Source organism: Psammomys obesus, unplaced genomic scaffold (genome assembly GCF_907164565.1).
Source record: "Psammomys obesus unplaced genomic scaffold, mPsaObe1.curated_primary_1811, whole genome shotgun sequence".
NCBI classification, from domain to species: domain Eukaryota; kingdom Metazoa; phylum Chordata; class Mammalia; order Rodentia; family Muridae; genus Psammomys; species Psammomys obesus.
This window is the reverse complement of record NW_026592510.1, coordinates 26402506-26410035: the sequence shown is the minus strand read 5'-3', so window position 1 is coordinate 26410035 and position 7530 is coordinate 26402506. Positions and strand designations below refer to the sequence as shown.

The 7530-nt window shown below is 52.7% G+C and overlaps 1 protein-coding gene across 1 annotated transcript in view; it reads left to right on the top strand.

Annotated features, from left to right (window-relative positions):
* Window positions 1-5365: 5365 nt before the first annotated feature.
* Chrm1 (cholinergic receptor muscarinic 1) overlaps window positions 5366-7530 on the top strand; it is a 16026-nt gene continuing 13861 nt past the window's right edge. The window contains exon 1 of the mRNA XM_055613959.1: window positions 5366-5427. The gene's annotated coding sequence lies outside the window, so the exon portion shown is untranslated. The remainder of the gene's footprint in view (window positions 5428-7530) is intronic.

Genomic DNA, 7530 nt, shown 5'->3' with positions numbered 1-7530 from the left:
TATCTACACAAGAAGTTAGAAACAGTTTATGAACTGTACGGCCAGAACACATGCAGTAAAGGGCAGCCAGCTCCTCTCACCTTCTTGGTGGTAGTGGTGTACCACTCCTTAGGTGCCTCTGCCAAGGAAAGTATTACTGTTTTCTTTCCAGGGAGGGAAAAAAATGGGCGCGTGGCATCCAACCCCAGGCACCCACTGAGCACTCTGGGTACACCTGACCCTGGGTGCAGTGGGAGGGATGGAGGGCTGCCAGCACTCCTCTGAAGTGGCTGTCCACCTTCTCCACTGATGTACTTGACAATTCTGTGCAAGGTCAAGGTTCTCTGAGCCCTTCCCACCCCTCAATGTCCTGGGTTTAATTTATATATGATGTACTGGCTAGTTTTGTGTGTCAACTTGACACAGGCTAGAATCATCAGAGAGAGAAAAGGGCCTCAGTTGAGGAAATGACTCCAAGAGATCCAGCTGTAAGGAATTTTCTCAATTCATGATCAATAAGGAAGGGCAGAGCCCATTGTGGGTGGGGCCATCCCAGTGCTAGTGATTCTGGGTTCTGTAAGAAAGCAGGCTGAGGGGCTGGAGAGATGGCTCAGAGGTTAAGAGCACTGTCTGCTCTTCCAAAGGACCGGGGTTCAATTCCCAGTCACCCACATGGCAGCTCACAAACTGTCTATAATGCCAATTCCAAGGGATCTGAAGCCTTCAAACTAATGCACATTAATTAGAAAGCAGGTCTCTCAAGCCATGAGGAGCAAGCCAGTAAGCAGCACCCTCTGTGGCCTCTGTATCAGCTCCTACCTCCAAGTTCCTGCCCTACTTGAATTTCTGTCCTGACTTCCTCCAGTGTGATGGACTATGATCTGGAAGTGCAAGCCAAATAAACCCTTTCCTCCCCAACTTGCTTTTTTGGTCATGGTGTTTTCTCAGCAGCAGCAGAAACCCTAACACATATGGGATTTAATATACAAATTGGATTGTTGGGGGAAATGTGTGGGGAGGGAAAGAACAACAGGAGCAAGGCAAAGGACCTCCCCCAGTAACGAAAAAAATTTGAACACTCTAAAGTCCAGGTCTGTGTCAGACTCCTAAACAGCAATTTCATGTGGAACTAGATCTGGGCCCTATGTTCAATGACCAAGGGAAGATAAATAAATTTCCGAGCAGCTTTTGGTTATAGACTGTTAGAGAGCTGAGAAGAAGCCTTGGCATAAGTGGAAATGCCTCTTCCCGGGATCTGGTTCACGCTGCTAGGGTGTAGCCAACTCCAAGGCAGCGGCAAGTGACCTGAGCTCCAAGACCTGTCCTCCTAGGCAAGCTGAGACACCTTTTAAGAACACAGTTCTAAGGTTCCGTCTGGGGTTATCTCAGTTCCCAGTGCCGGACCTCGAGTACCACCTAAATCCACAGCAGGGACCAACGGGCTCTTTGGGGTTAGAGAATGCTCTGCTGGACCCAGATGATTCCTTTCAGCTCTGGGCTGTGAGACAAGGGATAGATGGGGGGACTGCTTCCGGGCCACACCCCTGCCAAGAGGAGCCAGAGTTAACTGGCCGGGAAGGTGAAGAATTGGTTGAGCAGACTGTGTGTCTGCGTTCATTCACCCTAAGAACCATAGTGTAAAACCTTGATTTCTTGACCCATAATTTTGTAGCGGCTGCATCTGCCCTAGCCCATCTGCAGCCCCACCCTGGGTTGAAGCTTTTCCTTTTAAATCTAGAAAACAGTCTTTTGGAGTGGAGGAGAAGACCCAGGAAGGTTAAGAAAGACTTCAGGCAAAGGAAGACGTGAGAAGGCGCGCTGTCAAGTTGTCTGGGTGCCTTCCGGAGTGATGACACCTCTGGCCCACAGCCCTCAGCAAGGGCCCTCAAGGACCACCTGCATATCACAGGCCTGGTAGAACAAAAAGAACAGAACTTCCCTCCTGAGGCCTCCATCCTTTAACACAATGGAAGCAGCATCCTGAAGGTTTAGTGAGGTTTGAGATTCTGTCCTGCACTAAAACGGAGGGTAATTATTTAAGTAAAAAGGGGTGCAGCACTTTATGTCAACGCTCCCCACCCCATGGAGGTCTTTGAAAAAAAAAACTATCCTGACGCATCGGAATCTTCAGGACCCACAAGGTGGAAGGAAAGAACTCCTGCAAGTTAACCTCTGACCTCCTCCTGGGCGCTACGGCGTTTTACACAGACATGCGCCTACACCATATGCGATAAATAAAATTTTAAATTTTTAAGGAAAATAATAGCCCTCCCTTCCCTCAAACTGCAGCCTGCGAACTGACACCCCGTTCCCAACCCCAGGATTGTTCAGGCACACTGAACCTTCCACAAAGCCAGAGGCACGTGCCGTTTTGTGAATCTATTCAATCTGCAAAATGGGAGTAAGAAAGCCTCCCACACGGAACAATGAGCGACAGGTTAATTAATGTAAAGCACCTAGCAGTGTCTCGCGGGAGTAAGCGCTCAATACCTATTATAAATAACAATAATAGCTTTCTCTTTTAAATACTGAAGGTGCCACCGTTTAATGTAACTGCCCCATCAAGGGAGGTACTTCTACTCCCATGTCACTGATTAAACAGACCTGGAGACAAGCTCTAACCTGCCGAGCAGTTCGAATGAACCAACCTAAAGACGGATTCGAACCCGTGACAACTTCACTTTTTTTTTTTTTTTTTTTCTACTTAGAAGTATTTATGATTGGGCCGAGTCATCCAACACTGATCAAAAATAGCAAGCAGCAGGAGCGCAGACCGGGAGTCCAGTGTGGGCCCAGCCCCCACCTGCCCAGAGAAAGTAAAGCTGGAGAGGGTCAGGGTAGCTGGAGAGGGGGGTCACAAAGGGGCCGGACCAGACCCCCACGTGCGCCGCCTGCAGCCGCTTAGCGAAGCCCTTTGTCGGGAGCAGCCGCGTTCGTGCCGCACTCGGCGGCTTAAAATAAAGACAATGTTCCCAGCCTCCCTGCGGCTAAATCCGGCGCGAATGCGGGGGTGGTGAGCGAGCCGGGCGGGAGCGCTTCTCCCCGCGCTGCCTCCCTTCTTCCTTCGTGCCTCAGTTTCCCCAACTGGTAAGGGGAGACCTAGCCAAGCTAGACGGGAAGGCAAAACGCATGATATAACAACGGGAGGACGGGGCTATAGCCCCCTTCTTCTGAAGCTGCACAGACTGCAGAAAGCTGCGTGGGCTAAAGATGGGGGGCACTCACGAGGAGGCAGGGGAAAGCTGGACACCCTCCCCTCCCGCCCACAAAATAAGTGTTTTTATTTCTAAAGGGACATGTGCAGAGGCGGTGGGAGAAAAGGGAGAGCAAGAAGATTGGGGGAAGGGGCAAAGAGGAAGCTTGATTCAGACTCGGAAATGGATGTGGAGGCCTAACTCCCCCACTCTAAGCCACGTGTACTCGCACAAGTACACGCACCCCCACTGCGCTCCCAACCCGCAGCCCGCAACCTAAGGACGGCCCAGCAGGGGGCAGCCCATCGCCGGGACTGATTGGTTTCTGACTGACCTAACTCCGAGGGTTTAATGACCCCGAGAGTGGGAGGAGGAGCTAGCCGCCCCGACCCTCCCCTCCCCCCCACACACACACAGCCCCCAGCTGCACTATCTGACCCAGAGCAAAAAGAAGGCACACTGGGTGCTTTTCGGCCCCCTGGCTCCTCAAAAGTATTGATGTACCTGCCACCTGTGCCCCGTGGCTGCTGGCCTAAGCTCCAGAGACGCCGATTTATTCCTTACCCGGCTCCCTAGGCAACTGGGCTCCAAACTCAACGGTAGGATAGGGTGCTTGGTAGAAAAATGAAGAGAAAGAAAGATTGGGGAGGGCCTCAACCCTGTGCCCCAGACTCCAAAACCCTGAGTTTAGAGTCCCCAGGACCTGAGTCCAAACAGTGGCTCACCTCGTACCCGTACCCACCTTCAGCTTTCACATTTCTCTCTACATAATGGCGATCTTGATTCGGTCCTTCCCGCCTCCCACCCGAGGCTGCATCACAGCCCATGGGGCAAAGAACACCGGAACCTTTAGCTTCCCCAATTCTCCTCCACGGTCAGCTCTCCAGGAAGTCTCTACTGGGGTGTTGCTGGACCCAGTCCCTATGACAAAACACACACCCCTCACGGTGGGGAATCTCTATCTCTGAGGAAACAACACAGAAATCCAAACCGGCCTGGGGGAGGGCTCCGGGCCAAATTGTAGGCTGAGAGGAGGAGTGGCTCACACTCCCCAGGTACACACCTGTGAACTAGAGTGGGAGTCAGGGGAGACAGAGTTTGACAGGCTGGGAGGAGAGCTGTCGGTCTGCCTGTCTGTCTGTCTTCCAAGGGGAAGCTGGGGGTGGAGCAGGCAGGGAGGTAGATGCTGCCTCGCTTGTCAAAATTAGCCAATTCCACAGTTGGGCAACACTCAGACACACGCTGAGTACAGACACACGCACGCACATGCGTTCTGGCTCCAGATTGGCAGGGTCTCACCTGTATTCCCGCAGGCTGCGTGGTAACATGAGCACACAGGGATACACACATACCGGACACTGAACAGCATATGGGACAAACACAGCCTCCAACTTCGCACAGACCAGACACCCATACACCCTCACACTAGGGCTTTGCATACACTAGAGCACTCTGCCCAGCATGTGGGCATGTCACTCAGCCCCAGGGCGGGTGCACCATCCCTCTGGGTCTGTTCCAAGTTGGAACCTCTCACGTGAGGCCCAATGTGTCATTTTCAAACAGAAGGAATCTAGCTCCCTCACAGCAGGGAGGAAGAGCAGGGTGTGTGGCTGGGTGGGTGGGCGCGTGGGCATGTTCTTGGGTGGGGGTGTGCAAAGGAAGCAAGCATGTGAATACCGGGGCATGTGTGTTGGGACATGGTGCACAGGAGTTGGGGGCTTTCCGGTTGGGTGGGGGAAGGAGCCCGGGAAACAGAGTGTGCCTTTGTGAGGGTGTGTGTGTGTGTGTGTGTGTGTGTGTGTGTGTGTGTGCCGCCAGTCTGTGTGCAGTGGGTGTGGGTGTTTGTCTCCCTGTATCCGCCTTCTCTCTCCTCCTGGACTTTTAGCCTTCCTGGGCTCTCTTTCCTCATGTCCTGCCTCCTCCCTCTCAAGACTCAAAGTGGGTGCCCTTGTGGATGAGGGGGGGGCACACTCCAGGACTTAGTGCAACCCCAGATGCTGCCTGAGGCTTCCCTCCTGCTCCCCCTCCCTTTCTTTCCTCCCTTTCTTCCCTCCCTCTCTTTCCCTTCCTCCCTCCCCCCCAAGGCTGGCGTGCCAGGGGGTGGGACATGCCAATCACTGGCTGTGCCTCTCCCGCTGCCAGCACAGGGCGCAGCTCCCCCCGGGAGCCAGGTGTTTGGGTCCCAGGAGACGCTGCAGGCCCCCTGGAGAAGCAGAGAAGCTGAGGACCCTGCAGACCCCTCTCCCGGCCCATGGTGAGTACATTTGGGAAGGTTTGGGAGGGGCTGTGTTGAGCTGGGTGCAGAAGCAGCGGGGTCCTCTGGGGCAGGGCAGGGACACGGATGAGATGGAAATGGGGGTGGATTCTGAAGAGGGGAGGTGGCCAGGAAGGGGTCTAGAGGCCAAGAGGGCTGTGCAGCAGTGAGCACTGGCTGCTCCAAACACCATGTCTGCTGGTTTTCAGTGGATTCATCTTATGTTTTTCTGAGCTTCAGTTGGCAGAAGAGATGGAGACCCTCTTAGGAAACTCAACCTAGAGTTCAGAAGAAATTAGATGGCCGGGTAGTTAGCAGCTCCCCCACACCCTAAAGGCAGAATGGAAAGAGCAAGAGGCAGCCCTTGCCACCAGCATCTCATTGAAGGGTGACCCCATAGGCATACTTTTGCCAGTCCCAGAGCCTCCTTCTCTCCTCCTTCAGGGAACCCTGAATCCCACCTCTCTCACTCATCTTCAGCCCCCCAAGATGTATTGCATGAGACAGCTGGCCAGATGGACAAGCTGGATGCCAAGGTGGATGTTGGGCCAGAAGCCAGCAGGAGACCAGGCAAAGAGCCCCAGTGCTCTATGGAGACAAATAAGCACATGGACAGGCACACCACCCAGAGAATGTGGCCATGGCATGCATGGAGACCCAGAGGGCCCTTCCTGTGTTCTTAGTGTCTTTGCCTTGCAGAAGGCAGGTCACAGGCAATACGAGGGCACTAAGGCATACGTGTGTGTCCCAGACTCCAGTAAGGGTGAGTTGAAGCCAAAGACTGATTCTTGCAGTTGCCACCTCTAAGACAAGTGTCTGGAGAATGGGTAGTTGGATCATGAAGACCTTTGGGGTTTTTAGTGCCAGCGGAGAGGGGCTCACTTCTTCCTACAGTGCATATCTATCTTTACTTCCATCTCATCGGCCCAATGCCCCTGCCTCACTGGCTGGCAGTCTCCAGCCGCCCGTCTCCTGTCCCAGGGTAACCTGCTGCTTCATGTCTAAGGAAAGCACTCTACCCCCTAACCTCAGCTAGTAGGCAAGCCATGATAGCTGCTGAGATATGCAAGAGGAGGAGATGGTGGGACAGGACTACAAAGGGTATCGTTCTTGACTTCCATGCTGGGCTGGTGGCTGTGCCTTTGGTGGATCTTGAAGAGTAATGGAAAGTCGTAAGTGTTGAGAAAGGTCTAGGCAGAGCTGTCCCAATGTACGGTCAGAGAGAATGAGGCTGAAAAAAAAAAATGGGCATACTTGTGGCCACAGAAGGGAGATGTAGCAATCGTGTTGGTACTTGAACCCTTTCTCGTTCGCCCTCAGCATAACACTGTGCTACCACCTCCGTGAACAGGAGGATAGGATATGATGGGGAAGAGAAGGGCGTAGCAAGCTTTATAAGGCAGGAGCTTGGGCTCCCAAGCAGGCAGGCAAGGAAGAGGTGGGTGAGTCGAGCTGAGTTTCTGCTCTGCTGTGATGCCATGGTGATGCCTAGAAGAATGGGGGAGGGAGAGAGAAAAGAAAGGAAAGGGGGGAGGAGTACAAGGAGTGAGGATCTAGGGGCATGCAGGGAGGAGGATGAGGGGGCCCACGCTTGCATAGCAAGGTCTAGGTTACAGCCTCCTAACAGCCAGGCTCTTCACAGTCTGGTTAAAGACTAGTCAAGGTCCATCACCGGTGAGCAAATTTGACCATGATTCTAGGACGGAAGCTCCTCTTTCAGATCAGTGTATTTATGAAGCGTTTAACTAATGGCCACTGACCTCCGTTAGGTTAGCTGGCACTCCCAGTGGTGGCTTGAGCCTAAAACACGAGATTAATTCCACTTATTTACTTCCTTGTTTCCAAGGCCAGGGGATCAGGGGTGGAAGTTCTGTGAACCTTTAATGAATCAAGAGCCACCTGGAGAGAAAAGTTAACCTACGGAGCCACCCAGAAAGGCTGGCTTCTGTCTGGGCTGTGAGTAGTCAAGAACCTTGGCCAGGACTACCCCTTCCTACATATGTGAAGTTTTGGGTGCCCTATCCCAAAGCCCTCTCTCCAGCCAGATTTTATTTTTATTATTATTATTATTATTATTATTATTATTATTATTATTATTATTAT